This window comes from Chiloscyllium plagiosum, unplaced genomic scaffold (assembly GCF_037043375.1).
Source record: "Chiloscyllium plagiosum isolate Xiang-an unplaced genomic scaffold, Cpla_swu_hap1 HiC_scaffold_17, whole genome shotgun sequence".
Lineage (NCBI taxonomy): Eukaryota > Metazoa > Chordata > Chondrichthyes > Orectolobiformes > Hemiscylliidae > Chiloscyllium > Chiloscyllium plagiosum.
In genome coordinates, this window is record NW_028270155.1 from 4,770,854 (window position 1) to 4,792,124 (window position 21,271).

The window sequence follows — 21,271 nt, forward strand, 5'->3', positions numbered from 1 at the left end:
GCAACACTCTGAAAGCTAGTACTTCCAAATAAACTTGTTGGATTATAACCTGGTGTTGTGTGATCTTTAACTTAAAATAAATGCGAGAGGCTTCCATTTATGTTGCACATTAATATGTCTATGGTGAGGCAGGTATTTTTTGAGGCATAGTTGCCATCGTAAGGTAAGGATTGTGATTGCCACGTACCCACAGCAAAGTCCCACAGACAGCATTGTCCTAATTACTAGCTAGTCTATGTCTTAACGTTGATTGAGAGATAAATCTTGCTCATGACATTTGGGAAAGTCCCCTGTTCCCCTCAGGCATATCCCAGATCCTCTCTGTTCATTTAAGATGGCAGGTGGAGCTTTGGTGTAATATTCCATCTGGAAGTAGTCACTTCTTACAATGCAGCACTCCCTGAGCATTATTCTGTGCTGTCATGTTTGATTTTTGTGCTCTGGAATGGGATATGAACTATGATTGCCTTTGGTCCCAAAGCTACCTGTTGAATCACGGCTGTGATATATTTCCATTGTTATGTAAGTGGGAAAAAATGAGAATTGCAGATGCTGGAGCTCAAGTCAAGAGTGTGGTGCTGGAAAAGCACAGTCAGTCAGGCAGCAACCAAGGAGCAGGAAAATTGACTTTTCAGGCATAAACCCTTCATCAGGAATGAGGCTTGTGTGTTGGGGCTAAGAGATAAATGGGAGTGTGGTGGGGTTGGGGGGAAGTAGCTGGAAAAGCAATAGGTGGATGAAGGTGATAGGTCAGAGGGAGCAGTGATGGACAGGTCTGGAGGGCGGTGCAGAGTTGGAGGCTTGGGACTTGGATAATGTGGGGGGAGGGGAAATGAGGAAGCTGCTGAAATCCGCAGGGTCCCAAGGTGGAATATGAGGCGTTCCTCCTCCAGGCGTTGAGTGGTAACAGTTTGGTGGTGAAGGCGGTCCAGGACCTGCATATCCTTGACGGAGTGGGAGTGGGAGGGGGAGTTGAACTGTTCAGCCACGGGTAGTGGGGTTGGTGGGTGCGGATGTCCCAGAGATTGTTTCAGAGACTATCTGCAAGAAGGCGTCCAGTCTCCCCGATGTAGAGGAGACCACACTGGGTGCATCGGGTGAGGAGATGACATTGGTAGAGATGCACATGAATTTCTGACAGATATGGAAGGATCCCTTGGGGCCTTGGACAGAGGTGAAGGGGTGGGGTTGGAGAGTGTGGGTGCAGGTTTTGCACTTCCTGTGGTGGCAGGGCAAGGTGCCAGGAGTGGGGTGTGGGCTGGTGCAAGGTGGGTACCTGACTGGGGAGTCACGGAGGGAATGGGCTTTTTGGTACGCTGATAGGGGTGGGGAGGGAAAGATATCTCTGGTGATGTCTGTTAGGTAGTGGAAGTGGAGGAAGATGGTAGTGGTAGCGGATGTATCTGGAGGTTGGTGGGGTGGAAGGAGGACTGGGGGGGCAGGGTTCTGTCCTTGTTGCGTTGGGAGAGGTGGAGTTCAAGAGCAGTGGTGCGTGCAGTGGATGGGATGGACTGGAGGGCATTGTCAACCACGTGGGGAGAGAAGTTACGATCATGGAAGAAGGATGCCATGTGGGATTTTGAGGTGGAATTGGTCATCCTGGGAACAGATGTGGCGGAGGAATTGGGAATAAATCTTAGGAATAAATTCCTCCGCCTCCACCACATCTGTTCCTAGGATGACCAATTCCACCTCTAAGTCCCAAATGGCTGCCTCCTTCCACGATCGCAACTTCCCTTTTCACGTTGTCGACGATGCCCTCCAGTGCATCTCTTCCATTTCATGCTCCACCGCCCTCTCAACACAACAAGGACAGAAACCCCCCCCCCCCAGTCCTCCTTTCACCCCACCAACTTCCACATGCAACGCATCATCCTCCGCCACCTCCAAACGGACCCCACCCCACCAGAGGTATATTTCCCTTCCCACCCCTATCAGCGTAACGAAAAGACCATTCCCTCCGCGACTCCCTCGTCAGGTCCACACCCCACTCATGGGACCTTTCCCTGCCACCTCAGGAAGTGCAAAACCTGTGCCCTCACCTCTATCCAAGGCCCCAAGGGATCTTTCCACATCTGTCAGAAATTCATATGCATCTCTACCAATGTCATCTACTGTACCTGTTGCACCAGATGTGGTCTTCTGTACATCGGGGAGACGGGACGCCTTCTTGCGGATCATTTCAGAGAACATCTCTGGGACATCCGCACCCAGCAACCCCACTGCCCTGTGGCTGAACTCTTCAACTCCCCCTCCCACTCCGTCAAGGATATGCAGGTCTTGGGCCGCCTTCACCGCCAAACTGTTACCACCCGATGCCTGGAGAAGGAACGCCTTGGGACCCTGCAACCACACAGGAAAAATGTGGATTTCAACAGCTTCCTCACCTCCCCTCCTCCCATCTTATCATAGTCCTAAGCCTCCAACTTGGCACCGCCCTCCAGACCCATTCATCACTACTCCCTCTGACCTATCACCTTCTTCCTCACCTTCATTCACCTATTGCTTTCCCAGCTACCTCCCCAACCCCAGCCCCCTCCCAATTAATATCTTAGCCCCAACCCACAAGCCTCATTCATGATAAAGAGCTTGTGCTTGAAATGTCAATTCTCCTGCTCCTCGGATGCTGCTTGACTGGCTGTGCTTTTCCAGCACCCCACACTCGTAATGTAAGTGTCTGAGCTGATATATCTGAATCTATTACCAGTTTAAACTTCCTCTGAGTGTTTTCTTTCTTAGCATCTCGTGTAGTCTTTTGTTCTCTGCCAACTTCGATAGCAAAACTTGACTGATAGTTTCTATTTTCCTTTCCAATGTGCATCAAATTGTAGTTCAGTGTCACTATTGTTTAAGTATGATTGCAGCTGAATTGCTGATATACTTGCAATGATGCTACCAGTACAATGAAGTGAATAGTCAGCACTGCAAATGTTTCACTGCAGGTGGTGTAAGTGACAGTGAGCGAATGAATGTGTGGCTCAGGTAATGCAATTTGTAAATTCTGTCAATGATTCATTCAAACTGGTACTGTCTTTTGAGTACCACAGTGTTTTTAGCATTTTGTGTTTCTGTTGACTGACTTCTAAAACAAAAAGATTGAATTTGATTTTTATTAAAGTATTGATGTATTCCTTGGGTCATTTGTCGAAGTCAAACTTTGAAGCAAAATTGTACGGCACACAACAAAGGGTGTTTGCGTTTGATTGCATATTTTTATGGAAATGGGTGTTTTCTTGAATAAGTGTTCTTCATTGGATTGTAAAAGTGACCTTTTCAAAATTAGTTTGTTATAAATTTATATTGTTATATGAAGCAGTTTAAAATGTTGCTGTGTTCTAGTAGTTTGCTGTAAATTTTCTATTTGCTTTCTGGTCCGTATTCTGTGAATTTTCAAAAGGAATTCCATGAAACAAAGGAAATGCAGAATCTGGAGTGTTACTCATTAAGGTTGCTTAAAAGTTCCAAAATTAATAATTGTAACAGGGTTTCATTTTATATGATATCGAAGTCTGCTCCCTTACTGCGCGGTCTGATGTTTTATTGTGAGATGGTCAGCATGGTTCCCTTGTACATTATGGAACAAAATATGTAAGTGGACAGAACAGCGCCAGATGAACTGTTATTAGATTAGATTAGATTAGATTACTTTACAGTGTGGAAACAGGCCCTTCGGCCCAACAAGTCCACACCGACCCGCCGAAGCGCAACCCACCCATACCCCTACATTTACCCCTTACCTAACACTACGGACAATTTAACATGGCCAATTCACCTCACCTGCACATCTTTGGACTGTGGGAGGAAACCGGAGCACCCGGAGGAAACCCACGCAGACACGGGGAGAATGTGCAAACTCCACACAGTCAGTCGCCTGAGGTGGGAATTGAACCCGGGTCTCTGGCGCTGCGAGGCAGCAGTGCTAACCACTGTGCCACCGTGCCGCCCACTAATGCAGGCATGTCAAATACTGTGTATAGGAGGGGGAAATGAGCAAATAACCTAATAAATGAATGATATTGATGTAATGTGGAAATTGAAGGCAATTTTGACAAGTCTTAATAGGAGTGACTCTCAATTTGTCCAACCATTTCAAAAAGAAATCCACCAAGCTAAAAGAATAACTAACGGTAAAACCAAATTACTGGAAAGGGAAGCAACTCGGAGCAAATCATGGTCATGCCTGCGCTTATCTAGTCAAACTATCTTGACTACTGATCTCTTTAAAAACAAAAGGCAATACTTGAATATTGGAATTGGTTTAAAAATCAGAAGATTGATGCTTCATCGTGAAGGCCTAATAAACAAAGAAGAGAGAAATTTGAACATTTAAGCTTTGCAAAGAAATGTTTTGAACCAAGAAGAAAGAAAATTTACAACCCAGGGACAGGCCCTTCGGCCCTCCAAGCCTGAGCCGATCCAAATGTACTGTCTAAACCTGTTGGTCAATTCCTAAGCATTTGTGTCCCTCTGTTTTGTGACATGACATTACAGTATAACTGTGAATAAGAGGGATAGAAAAGATAAATAAATTTAAACTAAGCTGAGAGAGTAGATACAGAGCCTCTGGGTCAATATTAAAGGGTGATTTTGTGGAATTACTGTTCAGACAGTCTTCAGCAAATGGATTTTATCATGTGTAGTCTCGGCATGGCTGCATGTTATCCATCCTTCTAAGTCTGAGGAGATGTGGTGAGCTTTCTATGTAAATCACTTCAATTTCTCAGGTATTGGGTCAGACAGTAGTTCTCTTCCTAGGTTTGTAAAATAATTTATATCATAGAAATCATGTTTTTATTATTATTCAGTCTATTCAGTCCAGCTAGTCCATGCAGGTGTTTGTGCTTAACAAGATCCACAGGCTCACCCGATTAGTTGAAGCACCCATAACTTGGAAAACCTTTTCAGTTTCAGTCTTTCAGAATTCTTGGCTGAAGCTAGCTGAGTAAGTCAGTTGTTCCTAAAGATAATTTCAATCTCTTAAGAAATTGGTTACCTCTGTGTGAGGAGTTTAGTTTGAATGTCCAGACCAGAAGTGTTTGCTTAAAATCCTGAAGGGGTTATATGAAGCTGAGAGAGTCTACACTCATTGTATGACTGCTCAAGGAAGAGACAATTCAATTCTCCAAACTAGGAGTTGTAACCACAGCCAAGTCAAGCTCTCTGTGTGATAGACAGTAGCATAAAGAAGTGCTGTTAGGATAAGTGGGGTTGTACTTCATCATATAACACAAGTTTAAAGACTTGGAAATACATGTAAATAGTTTGGTTTATTCTTTTTGTCTTTTTTCTTAATAAACTTATATTTTATTGTTAACTGTGCAATTCTTTAGGTTCAAAGACAACCTAATAAAAGCTAATATGATCAATCAAGCCAGATTTCAGTCTGGAATTTAGCCTATCAAATAGTAACATCAGCTTGTACATTACGCTATGGTAAATGTCCATATCAAAGACCTTCAATAAAGCAGTGGTGTCAAAACACGGGTCCTCCAGGTGGTCCACAGGATGGTTTAAGATGCAAGTCATTGATGTAGCTGATGGAAATGTGTTGCTGGAAAAGCGCAGCAGGTCAGGCAGCATCTAGGGAACAGGAGAATCGACGTTTCGGGCATTAGCCCTTCTTCAGGAGAAGGGCTAATGCCCGAAACGTCGATTCTCCTGTTCCCTAGATGCTGCCTGACCTGCTGCGCTTTTCCAGCAACACATTTCCATCTCTGATCTCCAGCATCTGCAGACCTCACTTTCTCCTCATTGATGTAGCCGAGGTCTACTGACAGAATTAGCCAGAACTATCTTTCCTCTAGCCACTGGATGTGACACATGTGGCTCTAGTTTGTACAGCACAAGTCACCATAAGTGTGAGCAATGGCAATGTGACTTTATAAGCAAAAAAAGTTACTGCTACAGCATACAAGATGTTGGGCTGAAAACAAAGTGGAATCTCCTGAATTTAGAGTCCCAGCTAAGAAACGCTGACTTCTCAATCTCCTGATGCTGCCTGGCTTGCTGTGTTATTCCAGCCTCCTGCTTGTCTACCTTGGACTCTAGCATCTGCAGTTGTTTTGTCTCCAGTATGGAAGCAGGCATCACCTGATTAGTTTGTAGTGATGGTGCAAGTGGGTTGGGGAGGATTACTACAGAGCCTGTGTGGACCTTTCTCCTGCCTAAGTGGTGACAAATGAAAAGGTTTGTGAACCACTGCAGTAAAGTATTGCAAGGTTGAGTTATGATTGTCAGAAAATGTGAGTTAGGAGACTGATAGCAAAATGGAGAACAGCTACGCAGAATGGCAAAGATGCAATTATTGTTCACAATATTATTAACAATTCATAACTATGAAATCAGAAGCATAAAAATGTGCTTGACTCAGAGTTTGAGTTAACACTAAGGAAGAATGTGTTATAGCAGAAGTAGATGTTGACACAATTGCAGAATGTGCTTTAATTTGGCAAAAGAACAGAGGTCACATGAAGTCGTGAAAAAGCTTGACAAGGTGAATATGAAGTAGGTGTTTTCACTTTGGAGGAGACCAACAAAAGAGACCATAAATAACTCACTCCTAAATCCAATAGGGAATTCAGGACAAGTTTATGAAGAGAGTAATTAGAATGTGAAACTCATTGCTACAGGAGTAGTTTATTTTCTTATTCAATCAAGGGACATCACTTGCAAGGCCAGAATTTATTGTTCAACCCTAACTGCCCTGGAGAGAATGGTGGTGAGCTGCCTTTGTAAATATTGCAGTAAATGCAGTGCAGACACACCCATCGTGCTGGTGTTATTTAGGGGGTTCCAGGATTTCTAACCTGTGACAGTGGAGGAACAGTGATATAGTTACAAATCAGAATGGTATGTGACTTGGAGGGGAACATAAGGTGATAGTGTTCCCAGCATCTGCTGCTTTTGTCCTTCTAGATGCCCTGAGTCATGGGTTTGAAAGATGGCATCAAAGTTGAAGCAATTAACACAGATGTATTTAAGAAAAAGGTAGATAAGTGTGTGATTGAGAAAGGACTAAAAGGAAATGCATCAGCAAGTGTGATGCCAGGAGACTCATATGAGGTGGCATGGTGGCTCAGTGGTTAGCACTGCTGCCTCACAGTGCCAGGGACCGGGGTTTAATTCCAGCCTTGGATGACTGTCTGGTAGCTCACGGCATCTCAGTAGAGTTTGCACATCCTCCCCGTGTCTGCGTGGGTTTTCTCTGGGTGCTCTGGTTTCTTTCAAAGATGTGCAGGTCAGGTGAATTGGCCATGCTAAATTACCCTTAATGATCAGGGATGTGTAGGTTAGGTGCATTAGTCAGGGGTAAATATAGGAGAGTGGATTGGGGGAATGGGTCTGGGTGGGTTGCTCTTCGGAGGGTTGGTGTGGAATTATTGGGCCGAAGGGCCTATTTCCACACTGTAGAGATTCTATGATTTCTATTATAATAATCTTGTATCTGTTTCTCCCTCCAATCTTTTCGAGCTTCTGCTTAAATATATTCATCCAACCACTCCAAATGGAATCAGTTTCCTTATTCTCTGCTTGTTCTGGGTAAAGAAGTTGAATGGAAAGGTTTATGATCTTATTCTCCTCAGGTGTCCAAACACATGGACTTATAATTAAGGTTACTGGGGAATGGCCAACAGCAAAAACTTTCATAGATTTTTCTTTGCCTTTTTGTGAAGGCTGTGTTCAACATGCCAGCTGATTTTAACCATCCTAACACAGGTTAGAGATCAAACCTAAGATCTGTTGAAGGGAGGAATGTCTGGAACTGCTTTTCATGTGTTTCAGAAAATTGCTCTTCAGGCCATCATTGCTGGTGTAGCACTCTGGTAGACTTATCCAATTTGCCCTACTCCCCATAGTCCTTCAGGTTGTTTTTTTCCTCCAAAGATTGAACCAATTTTCTTATGAAAATTGTTGTTGAGTCTGCTTCCTTTCGGCAGAGCATTCCAGGTTAGAGGAGAAAGTGAGGTCTGCAGATGCTGGAGATCAAAGTTGAAACTTTATTGCTGGAACAGCGCAGCAGGTCAGGCAGCATCCAGGGAACAGGAGATTCGACGTTTCGGGCACAGGCCCTTCTTCAGGAATGAGCAGAGAGTGTTCAGCAGGAGAAGATAAAAGGTAGGGAGGAGGGACTTGGAGGAGGGGCGTTGGAAATGTGATAGGTGGAAAGAGGTCAAGGTGAGGGTGATAGGTCGGAGTAGGATGGAGGCGGAGAGGTCAAGAAGAAGACTGCAGGTCAGGAAGGCGGTGCCGGGCTGGAGGGATTCGGCTGAGACAAGGTGGGGGAGGGGGGATGAAGAAACTGGTGAAGTCCAAGTTCATCCCCTGTGGTTGGAGGGTTCCCAGTCGGAAGATAAGACGCTCCTCCTCCGACCGTCGCGTTGTTGTGGTTTGGCGGTGGATGAGTCCAATGACCTGCATATCCTCGGTGGAGTGGGAGGGGGAGTTGAAATGCTGTGCTACAGGGTGGTTGGGTTGGTTCGTCCGGGCCACTGGGCCACCCGGACGAACCAACCCAACCACCCTGTAGCACAGCATTTCAACTCCCCCTCCCACTCCACCGAGGATATGCAGGTCATTGGACTCATCCACCGCCAAACCACAACAACGCGACGGTCGGAGGAGGAGCGTCTTATCTTCCGACTGGGAACCCTCCAACCACAGGGGATGAACTTGGACTTCACCAGTTTCTTCATCCCCCCTCCCCCCACCTTGTCTCAGCCGAATCCCTCCAGCCCGGCACCGCCTTCCTGACCTGCAGTCTTCTTCTTGGCCTCTCCGCCTCCATCCTACTCCGACCTATCACCCTCACCTTGACCTCTTTCCACCTATCACATTTCCAACGCCCCTCCTCCAAGTCCCTCCTCCCTACCTTTTATCTTCTCCTGCTGAACACTCTCTGCTCATTCCTGAAGAAGGGCCTGTGCCCGAAACGTCGAATCTCCTGTTCCCTGGATGCTGCCTGACCTGCTGCGCTGTTCCAGCAATAAAGTTTCAACATTCCAGGTTAGAACATTGCAGTGTGGAAACAGGCCCTTCGGCCCAGCAAGTCCACACCAACTCACCGAAGCGAAACCCACCCAGACCTATTCCCCTACATCTAACAGTACGGGCAATTTAGCATGGCCAATTCACCTAACCTGCACACTTTTGGACTGTGGGAGGAAACCGGAGCACCCGGAGGAAACCCGGAATTGAACCCGGATCTCTGGCACTGTGAGGCAGCAGTGCTAACCACTGTGCCACCGTGCCACCCACATATTAAGTAATGTCTCTTATTGGTCCTCTTCGTTATGCAGTGGTTGCTGAACTGCTTCAGAGAGCATTAAGAATCAGCCACATAATCTGGAGTCCTGTATATCCTAGACTGCTCAGTAGCTTTCTTTGTTTCTTTGCTGAAGTGTCTTGATGAATTTATTGGGTTCTGACAACAATTCTGGCAGCTTTTCTTTTCCTTTATTTTCTGGTAGCTCACGGCATCTCAGATTTACTGAATCCATTTTTGACATCTTTGCATGGTTGGATTTGAGTTTAAACCCCAAAATAATTTGAAGAACTGATGAAGGGCTCCGGCCCGAAACGCTGATTCACGTGCTCCTCGGATTCTGCCTGACCTGTGCTTTTTTCCAGCAACGCACTTTCAACTTTGATCTCCAGCATCTGCAGACCTCACTGTCTCCTAGTTGATTTCAACCTTACTGCAAAGGCTCTTGCAAGGATGCCTACCTTGAAGAAGTACTCCTCCTCACTCGACAAAGATCTCAGTGAGTCCCTCTCTCACTGTACTCCCCAAGTCCTCTCCTCTGCCCTGAAGCATTCCTGATGAAGGGCTCCGGCCTGAAATGTCATTTTCCTGCTCCTCAGATGCTGCCTAACCTGCTATACTTTTTCCAGCAACGCATTCTTAACTTCCCACCACCACAGCAGGTAATTAAGGACAGGCAATAAATGCAGCCTTTGCTGTGTCATATATGTCCCAATAACAAACTTACATGAACTGCCTTATAGAGGTTTGTAAAATCATGAGGCGCATGGTTAGGGTAAATAGATAAGGTATTTTCCCTGAGGTGGGAGAGTCCAGAACTAGAGAGCATAGGTATAGGGTGAGAGAGGAAAGACAGAAAAGGGGCAACATTTTCGTGCAGACGGTGGTGCATGTATGGGATGAGCTGCCAGAGAAAGTGGTGGAGTCTGGTACAATTGCAACATTTAAGAGGCATCTGGATGGGTATATGAATAGGAAGGGTTTAGAGGGATCTGGGCCAAGTGCTGGCAAATGGGACTAGATTGAATTAGGATATTTGGTTGGCATGGACAGGTTGGACTGAAGGGTCTGTTTCTGTGCTGTACATCTCTATGACCAACTGTTCAAGTAAATTATTGTATTCAGTGCTGGAGGATATTTGAGGCATGGAATAATGTGCTATGTAAATACAAGCTCTTATCACAGGGATGGGAACTTTCCATGTGACTGCTGCAGGCTGTCGGAATTAGTGACTACATATTGTGTGGTCATAGACCTGTTTGTCCTTTCATGAGCAGTGTGCAAACTGTGGGATTTAGTTGCAAGAACATTGCGTATGTTTTGTAGAATAGTGCTGTTTGAAGATCGGAAGGCAAGGTTCAGGATGACTCATTGAAATTCCTTTTCTGTCAGTGTATTTATAGGAGAATTTATCCTCTCAACAAAATGGTCACACTGAGTAGCTCAGGCTATTAAGTAGCATGGTCTATAAAAGAGATGCTGTTGAAGCTATAACTGTGACAGAGGCAAGCACTGTTCAGTTTAAGTCAGTCTGGATTTGTTGAGAAACGAAAGCAAACATGGTGCCTTAATTCCAGAAAGAGACTTGTAAGTTAATTAAGCCTTTTGGAAACAAATTGATCAAGAATATGTGTTGTGTATTTGGTTCTGCCTTGTTTTAGGATCTCTAAATACAGCATCCTCTAAGGACAGATTTAAATAGATTATATGATAGTTAAATCAAAATAGAATTGTAGGATTAGGTGGTCAATAGACACCAGCTTGTAGTGGAAGTCTTTATTTAAATATCAAACTTTATTGTGCATTATACATTAGCAATATTCGCAACAGGAATTTTGTGTTGTCGGGTAAACATAATTTTTTGTCCTGGCAGATTTCACAGTGCCGAACAGGGCTCAGATTAGTTAATCATCTGTGGTGTTCCTCTGTTTGCTGACATATTTCAGAAAGTTCTTCTCCCTACCAAGCTTAGAAGGAAGCAAAACAAATTGTTAGAAAATTAAGGGTCATTCTTCTCTACCTGCATGTGACCATCGAGTGTTCTGTGTTAATGGTTGACACTAGAAGTTGTTTGACGTCCACTGTCCTGAATGTCTGGCATTCACTCTCCTGACGTTGCCATGCACTCTCTCAAATTTTCTTAACTTGATGTACTTTGAAATGAGAACTGTGTACTTAGATGCAGAAGCTTAATGTTTAAAAAAAAAACTGCTACATTGGCAATATTATCTGTTTCATTGATGTACCCCTTCAGCTGAATGTAACTCAAAGATTCCTGTGAAAGAAGTTTTTGTTTGGTTTGTGAAACTGAATTCTCATCATTGGAACAAAAATTTCAAAGTGACTCACTGGAATTCTTTCAAGCAGTTAGGGAGTATTTATAGAATTGTTGACCTTTTGGGAAAATGGCCGGCCATGAACAATTTAACCTCCAAGACAAACTCACCAAAGCTAAAAAATCACACAACATCAGGTTATAGTCCAACAGGTTTAATTGGAAGCACACAAGCTTTCGGAGCGACGCTCCTTCATCAGGTGATTGTGGAGGGCTCGATCGTAACACAGAATTTATAGCAAATATTTACAGTGTGATGTAACTGAAATTATACATTGAAAAATTGATTGTCTGTTAAGCCTTTCATCTGTTAGAATACAGTGATAGTTTCAATTCTTTCATGTGTAAATCACAAAACCTTTTTTTTAAAAAGTTGCATTCTCGGGTTAGCTGTTAACAATGGTGATAGCTAGACAATATGTTGAAGGTGTTAGCCCCCTGTGTTCTCTGTCTATGCCATGATGTTTAGATTGATTCTAATCTAAAATGTGAGATAACGGAGTTTTATATAAATTCATGCAGTTTTTGAGCTCCGAGTTCTACATGAATGCATGCAGTTTTTGAGCAAAGTACAATGTAACCCTGCAAGTACAAATTCACCCCATAAAATATATGTGTGCATGTGGTCTTTGTCTGTGTGTGTGTGTGTGTGTGTCTGTCTGGGTTGGGGGTTGTGAGTGTGAGAAAGTATGTGTGTGTGTGTATGTGTGTGTGTGTAGTGAGTGCAGAGTGTCTTAAGTCTGTGATGGGGTGCAGGTGGGAGTGTGTGTGTCTGTAAGGGTGTGTGTGGGTGTATGTGTGTATAGGAGTGCGTGTGTGTGTGTGTAGTGCAATGGTGATCACCTGTAATGTGACATGAACCCAAGGTCGGTCCCGGTTGAGGCCCTCCCTATGGGTACCGAACTTAGCTATCAGCCTCTGCTCGGCCACTTTTCTCTGCTGCCTGTCCCGAAGTCCACCTTGGAGGATGGTCACCCGAAGGTCCGAGGCTGAATGTCCTGGACCACTGAAGTGTTCCCCAACTGGGAGGGAACACTCCTGTCTGTTGATTTGTTGTGCGGTGCCCATTCATCCGTTGTCGTACCCTTTGCTCGGTTTCCCCAATATACCATGCCTCCGGGCTTCCTTGCCTGCAACATATAAGATAGACAACGTTGGCTGAGTCACATGAGCACCTTGTACATGGCAGATACTCATGTGACTCAGCCAACGTTGTCTATCTTATATATTGCAGGCAAGGATGCCCGGAGGCATGGTACATTGGGGAAACCGAGCAAAGGCTATGACAACGGATGAATGGGCACCACACAACAATCAACAGACAGGAGGGTTCCCTCCCAGTTGGGGAACACTTCAGTGGTCCAGAACATTCAGCCTCAGACCTTCGGGTGACCATCCTCCAAGGTGGACTTCGGGACAGGCAGCAGAGAAAAGTGGGCGAGCAGAGGCTGATAGCTAAGTTTGGTACCCATAGGGAGGGCCTCAACCAGGACCTTGGATTCATGTCACATTACAGGTGACCACCACCATTGCACTACACACACACACACACACACACACACACACACACACACACACACACACACATACTCCTACACACGCACGCACACACACAGACACCCACACACACCCTTACAGACACACACACTTCCACATTCACACATGCACCCCCTCACAGACTTAAGACACCCTGCACTCACTACACACGCACATACACTTTCTTTCATACTCAATCCCCAACCCAGACACACACACACACACACACACACACACACACACACAGACAAAGACCCACATGCGCACATATATTTTATGGGGTGAATTTGTACTTGCAGGGTTACATTGTACTTTGCTCAAAAACTGCATGAATTTATGTAAAACTCTGTTATCTCACTTTTTAGATTCAAATCAATCTAAACATAATGGCATAGTCAGAGAACACAGGGAACCAACACCTTCAACATATTGTCTAGCTATCACCATTGTTAACAGTTAACCTGAGAATGCAACCTTTTTTTTAAAAAAGGTTTTGTGATTTACACATGAAAGAAGTGAAACTATCACTGTATTCTAACAGATGAAAGGCTTAACAGACAATCAATTTTTCAATTTTTCAGTGACATCACGCTGTAAATTTTTGCTATAAATTCTGTGTTAGGATTGAGCCCTCCACTATCACCTGATGAAGGAGCGTCGCTCCGAAAGCTTGTGTGCTTCCAATTAAATCTGTTGGACTATAACCTGGTGTTGTGTGATTTTTAACTTTGTACACCCCAGTCCAACATCGGCATCTCCAAATCATCACCAAAGCTAGCTACCATATTGCGCATGTCACCTCTTCCTTTTATGATTGCATTTATAGTAGCTCAATCAGAATCAGTATTTGCTACATCAAGAACTTATTTTGTGGAATTTCTGTTTAAGTTAAGCACTTGTCTAGAATCATAAAATACAGAAGGCCAATCAGTCCATCATGTTGCTTCTCGGAAAAAGCAATCCTGTTAGTCCTATATCCTTACTCTTGGCCGTGCAATTCTTTCCTTGTGACAAAATCTTTTTTATATGGTTTCTTAGTAGTCGGCCTATAAAACTAATTTTTGACCTAAAAGTGCATTATATAGAAAAGCTATGTGTTCAAGAGGGGGACACTAGGCTGGGATTTCAGTGGTCACTGATTTGCCCCTGACTGTTGAAAGTCTGTCAACAGTCCACAAGGCACAAGTCATGACTCTGTTGGAATGCTTTAGCTTTTATATGGATAAATGCAGCTGCAAAAATAATTCAGAGGCTTGTCCCCATCCAGAGTGAACTACCTGTTTGATTGTCATCCAGTTCACCACCTCCATCACTGATGCTCAGTGGCAGTAGTGTGGGGTGCCTTCAAGATTCACTGTAGCAATTCCCGAAGGCTTCTTTGACACCACATTTCAAATTTATGATCTCCATTTCTGAGAAGAACAAGGAGGGTTGATGGGAACATAACCATCTGCAACTTCCCCTCTGAGCCACTTGCCACTCACCATCCTGACTTGGAAATATATTGCCCTTCCTCCAGTTTCTTTCCTAACAGGTGGAATGTATCCATATGGTATGGCTAAAATGGCTTACCACCCATATTTTTCCAGCACAGAAATTGATTATTTGATTTACTTTCATATGGCAGTTGACAGAGTCTCAGTGTGACACATCATTTCAAAGGATATCGCTTTGCACAGGGTGGTGTTCCCTCTGAACAATGTTTTGGCAACAGCCTTGATCTCATGTGGAGCTCTGACTCTGGTGTGCTTATTAGTAAGTTAAGAAAAAGTGACAATGAAGCAAATGTGCTGTAATAATGCTTTGTATGCTCTACTTAATCCATTACCTTCACTACTCCTAATATACTCCTCAAACTGATCTCAGCATTAGTGTTTAATTCCCTATGTAAGCCCAAGACTTCAGGAAAGGTTTATAGAATGTTGTCAGGATTGAGAGTGTCCTGCTGGAAAAACACAGCAGGTCAGGAGCACCTGAGGAGCAGGAGAATCGACGTTTTGGGTCTAAACCATTCATCAGGGCTAATGCCTGAAACGTCAATTTTCCTGTCCCTTGGATGCTGCCTGACCTGCTGTGCTTCTCCAGCACCATACTCTCTACTCTGATCTCTAGCATCAGCAGTCCTCACTTTCTCCCTGTTGTCAGGATTGGAGATTTGAGCTATAGGGAAAATCTGAGTAGGCTGGGACTATTTTCACTGGAGCGTGGGTGACCTTTGTAGAGGTTTATAAGATCATGAGGGGATATGAATAGAGCGAATAGCCAAGGTCTCTTCTCCAGGATAGAGGAGTCCAAAACTAGAGGGCATTGGTTTAAGGGAAAAGGGGAAAGATTTAAAAGGGACATAAGGGCAACTTTTTCACACAGAGGGTGGTGCATGTCTAGAATTAACTGCCAGAGAAAGTGGTGGAAGCGGGTACAATTGCATTTAAAAGAAATCTGGATAGGTGTATGAATAGGAAGGGTTTAGGAGGATATTGGCCAAATGCTGGCAAATGGGGCTAGATTAATTTAGGATAGCTGGTTGGCATGGATTAGTTGGACCGAAGGGTCTGTTTCTATGCTGTATAATTCTGACTGTGTAAGTATTATGACATGGAGTAAACCCTCCTGCTTGATTTAGAGCAGTGACACAGAAAAGATGTATCTCATGCAGTAATCTGTGAACATTTGAGGGGCCAAGAAATGTAAAGTAAAAATTAGCAACTTTATTTCTTAAAGTATAACAGAATAATTAACTGACAACTATTTACAACTCCTTCCTCTAACCTAGCTTTTACCTTCCCATCTGTAATATTAGTCTGATAAAACCCCCGATTAAGATTTGCAAAACACAACTACTTATCTCAAAACCAGGCAACTTTTGCTGCTTCTCTGTATTCCTGTCATCTTTTCTTCTTGGGGATTCTGCTTCACAGGTTACTGATCGATAAAAGTACCTTTTGAGAGCTATTCTCTGGGCAGTTTGTAGATATTGTTGGCTTGGCAGTTCTCCTCCCAACTGTTCAATCTTCCCCGGTCTTATACCCCAAAGCATCGGATTGTGTCATTGGCAATCTTAAAAGCTAATGTACTAAATTCAAACTTGATTGGAGTTTTTTTTTTAAGGGGGGTATAATTTAAACTGATTGGCCTAACTCTCATCTGTTTTTGTCTTCAGGTAACCAGCTAGACCAAAAGTTACATTATATCTTTTTTCAGACACTTGGTGCTGTGAGGTAGTTCTGTTGTTTTTAACTCTCTTAAAGTACAATACACACACACACACACACACACACACACACCTTCTTAATGGTAAGCGGACTCTACATTGTTCTTCAGTCTCTTTGGAAGTTGAAATATGAAAATGTCCAGCATCTTACATCATCAACATTTGTTCTTTTAACAACAACTAAACTGGATGACCTGATTACTTATTGCATGTTTGTAAGTTGGCTAATGTATTTGTTTTAATTACAGCTGTGGCTCTACTTTATAACAACTCTGAGGTGTCCTGCATTTTTAATCACTTAAAATGAAGTAAAATCAAAGTATAGTACAAATAAAGTTTCAGCATTTACCAGAACTACAATTATACCCTCTGTTCACTGACTTCACACACTTCTGGAGCTTTGAAATTCAGATACATGTTTGTTCATGACATCGCCAATGCAGGATATGCAGAAATTAGAAGTGATAACAGGTATAACTAGAGGAGAGGCTCCAGAGACTATATAAAGCTTTATGAAATTTGAATAATTCTAATAGCTACATGCATCAAAGATGTGCTGTTTTGAGACACGACAATGACAACTAAACCTGTTCTCAGTCGTAGAGCATCTTAACCAGAAAGATATATTGAGAGCCTTGGATTGTTCACTTTTTTTTTATTTGTTCATAGGATGTGTGTTGCTGGCTAGGCCAGTACTTCTGACTTATCTGTAATTGAAGATGATGGTGGGGAACTGCCTTCCTGAACTTCTGCAGTCCTTGGGATGTTGGGACATCCCAGATTGTTGCTAGAAAGGGAAATCCGGGATTTTGACATTGTGTCAAGAATGGATCAACAATATAGTTCCAAGTCTACTTGGTGTATGGATTGATGGAAATATTGCGCATGTTCCCATGCACCTGTTAGCCTTGTCCTGCTTGGTGGGAGAGATTGTGGGTTTTGAAGGAGCCTTGGTGAATTACTACAGTGCACATTGCTGCACTGAACATCGGTAAGGATAGTATTCAAGATGGTGGATGGAATGCCAATCAAGTAGGCTGCTTTTCCTTGGTGGTGTCAAGTTTGTTGCATATTGATGGAGCTGTACTCATACATGCAAGAGGAGAGAGTATTCCATCATGTCCTAACTTGTGCCTTGTAGATGGTGGACAGACTTTGGTGAGTCCAAAAGTGAGTTACTTGTTGCACATTTCCTAGCTTCTGACCTGCTCTTGTAGCCACTGTATTTATGTGGCTGGTACAATTCAGTTTCTCATTAATGGCGAGCATGTTAATGGGGGGCTTCAACACCATAATGCTATTGAATGTTAAGTAATGGTTAGTTTTTCTGGTTGATAGTAATTGCCTGGCATTTGCATGGTGCAAATATGAACTGCTTCATTGCCATGAATGGTGCTGGACATCGTTCGATCATTAGTGAGCATTCCCACTTCTGGCCTTGTGATGGAGGAAAGGCTATTGCTGAAACAGCTGAAGATGGTTGAGCCTAGTACACAACTCTGAGGAACTCCCACAGCAATGTCCTGGAGTTGAGATGACTGACCTCCAAAAACCACAACCATTTTCCTTTGTGCTTGGTGTGACTCCAACCAGTGGCAGTTTTACCCTGATTCTTTTGAAGAAAGGGTGTTAAAAGTGACATTTTTCTGGATTCTAAATATTGAATCATAACGTGATTATGTTTAACACAAACAGTAGAACAAGTCTACACAGAATATGTAAAAAATATGTATATATGTGAAGCCTCTCATGATCATAAGATGTCCCAAAGCACTTTGCAGCCATTGAAGTACTTTTGATGTGTGGTCTCCATTCTAATTGTGGAGAATGCAGAAGCCAATTTGATAATTGTGAGGGCTTGCTATGCATGTAGTGGTATTTTCCAGATAATGTGTTTTTCCCCAATGAGGAATAAATGTCGATAGGTACAGTTGTCTTGCTGTGATCCCAGAGATCTTTGATGTCCTTTGAGAGGTGTTAAACTATCACTTTGAATTGTATAGGATAGGCCCAAGTTTGGAGGGAATTTTACAAATTCATTCTTCTGTTTTGTCATTTATTGGTTAGACCAGCATTTATTACCCATCTCTAATTACTCATAATGGTGGTGAGCCACCTTTTTGAACCATTGTAGTTCATGAGGTCCATAGAGGAATTAGGGAGTTCTGGGATTTTGACTCAGTAACAGTGAGGAAGCGATGACATATTTCCAAGTTAGGACGGTTTGTGGCTTGGAGGGGAACTTGTAAGTAACGTGTTCCCAAATATGTTGCCCTTGACCTTTGAGATGATAGAGGTCCTGGGTTTGGAAGGTGCTGTTGAAGAAGCCTTGGTGAGTTACAGCAGTGCATCTTGTAGAGGATTCACACTGCTGCCATTGTGTGTTGGTTGAGGATGGAGTGAATGTAGGTGGTGGAAAGAATGCCAATTGCGAAGGCTGCTTTTTCCTAGATGCTGTCAAGACTCTTGAGTCTTTTGGAACTATTGCCATTGAGGTAAATGCAGAGCACTCTGTCACACACTTTACTTGTGCATAGTAACTAGTGTACAGGTATTTAAAGACTTCATTGCAGAGAAAGGTAGACCTTTGAAGTGGATTACCCCTGGGGTTTTGTTGAGGGAGGGTAGTATCGGAAAATATGTGGAGGTATTGGAGAATTATTGGGTGGATTGAGCAGTTGGGTGGAGTTAAATTTTGGAATCAGCAACTGGACTGGAATTTTCTGGCCATGTTCTCTGCATTACTGTAATTTTTGGATCAACACTGTAGGATGTTAATGTATGATGATGTGGGAAGATATTAGGTTGGAAGATCAGCTTTGATTATATAAATGGTGAAGGATGTTCAGAGGATGTTCAGAGGACATATTGGCACTCTTCATTTATAATCATGTTCTTTATTTTTCTGTAAAAAAAAATTAATGATATCAAAAACGATGAACATTTCCACAAATTGATAGACAGTCTACAACTTATCAATGAATTTCACACCTGATGGCACAATCATTTTACATGCAAAACAGCTTCATTTGACAAATCTGGTGCACTTGCATCTTCACTGCAGCAGGAGTAACTTCAATGATTTCAAATGTTCTGCAAGAAAGTAGAACTTCTCATTTTGAAATTATGAATCCAGCATTGCCTTTGTCAATATTCATGTTCTAAAGTTGGCTGATTGTCAAACATATCAATTACTTAAGTGGTAATTAAATTGTTATTTCATTAGCTGTGGAGTACCCAGCTCAGAAAGACAATGTTCTATAAAAATGCAAGTCTAGAACTCTTTGGGGAGCAGTAGTACTGTCCCAACCTCTGGGTCAGAAGGTCCCACCTGCCCCCAGATGTACCAGAAAATGTCTGAACAACATGATTAAAAATGTCTAGAAATGCAAGTCTTTCTCATTAGCATGGCTCTCAATCACAGCCTGTGTTATGACTGATATTTGTGCTATACATCTGTCAGTTTTAATGGTAAGCACTGAAGAGTCTGTAGAGCAGTAGTACCACAAGATATGTTAATTTTTCTAGACTTGTGTGTCTTAGATATTGCATTCTCCATTATGTTTGGACATGCTTTTTGGAAACAATACTATTGTTTTCTGAAATAGAGCTTTGCACATTGGAGATGGAGAAAAAAAATGCAAAAGGGGTTTCAGTTATACTGTTTGTGTACAAGATACAATTCTGCCGATTGATTGAAAGTTGTGAACATAGTGACATTGGTACTGGCTGATCTTTTACTAACCATGCAATCAAGTTCACTTGCCAGCCTGTGCTCTCAGTTGACTGATTTCAGTGGGGCAGTAGCTGGGTCATTGCAATTGATAATCGTTGAACCTCGGAAAGGTTTCTTGATCTGTGTTCTGACACCTGCTGGTAACTGCCCAGGAGTCTGCTCAGTGAGGACAGGGGCCACTTAAAACTATAGTGTACTCTAAGATGCCTTTGTGTTTATCATCACCTCCACATCCATGACCTAGCCATCCAGAAGGTCAAGATCAATTGAGACACAGGAACGCAACTTACAAGTTGCCCACACTACCTGACCAACATTTATTGGCTGTATTCTTAAAGGTCACTTGGTTACACTCCAGTGCCAAATAACACTGTGGGTGTACCTTCACCATATGGAGTGTAGCTGTTCAAGCAGATAACCAACCACTTCTCAAGTTAGGGATGAGAAATAATTATAAGTCTTCTGAGTGATGCCCACATATAAACTGTGAAAACATTTCATGCAATTATTTGGCAAGCTTTCTATAGGCTCTGAGGCTGCTAGAATTGTGCTTTGAAGAGGTTGTGAGAAGTAAAATATTGGCAAGAATATTGACATTCTGTCTACAAAAATAGAGGTGCTGTTTGTATGGCACTTTGCAAAAGATAGATGGCTGAAACTTCTGTAATCCAAAAATTTGTATTTGGATGAATGAACTCTTAACTGAATGAGCTGTCCTGCATTCATTTGGTAATGTGCAGCTAATCTTCCTGATATGTGGCTAGAAGTGGGGAGGAGTATCCAAAATTCAGTACATGTGCATGGTTGACTATGACATTGATTAGTTTGTATGTACCAATAGCAATGCCAGTAGTCAGAGCCATGGTACTCCCAATTCAAGCCTGCTGCTCCAACATTGAAACATTTAGTCCCTTGAGTCTGTTCTGCAATTCAGTGAGATCATGGCTGATCAGCAAAGCAATCGCATTTAGCTGCCATTGCTCCACACCCCTTGAAACCCTTACATTAAAAATGTAAGGAACACCACATTTATCAATACAGTATAGGGGTATAAGACATTTGGGCCCCACACCTTTCATTGTAACATTGTGGCTAACTTGTGATCGATCATGCCGATCCTCTACATTTCTTTAACACCATTGGTTTTCCAAAATCTATCTATCTCAGACTTAGAATCCACAATTGATCAAA

General features: G+C 43.0%; 1 protein-coding gene across 5 annotated transcripts in view; it reads left to right on the forward strand.

Annotated features, from left to right (window-relative positions):
• Positions 1-21,271, forward strand: part of garre1 (granule associated Rac and RHOG effector 1) — a 216,739-nt gene that overhangs the window by 77,227 nt on the left and 118,241 nt on the right. Inside the window, exon 1 of one of the 5 annotated variants that reach the window (XM_043706521.2) lies at positions 10,732-10,849. The exons of 3 other annotated variants lie outside the window; for them this stretch is intronic. The gene's annotated coding sequence lies outside the window, so the exon portion shown is untranslated. Of the gene's footprint in view, positions 1-10,731; positions 10,850-17,034; positions 17,503-21,271 lie in introns of those variants that run through there. One more of the 5 variants, XM_043706522.2, reaches the window with a different exon arrangement.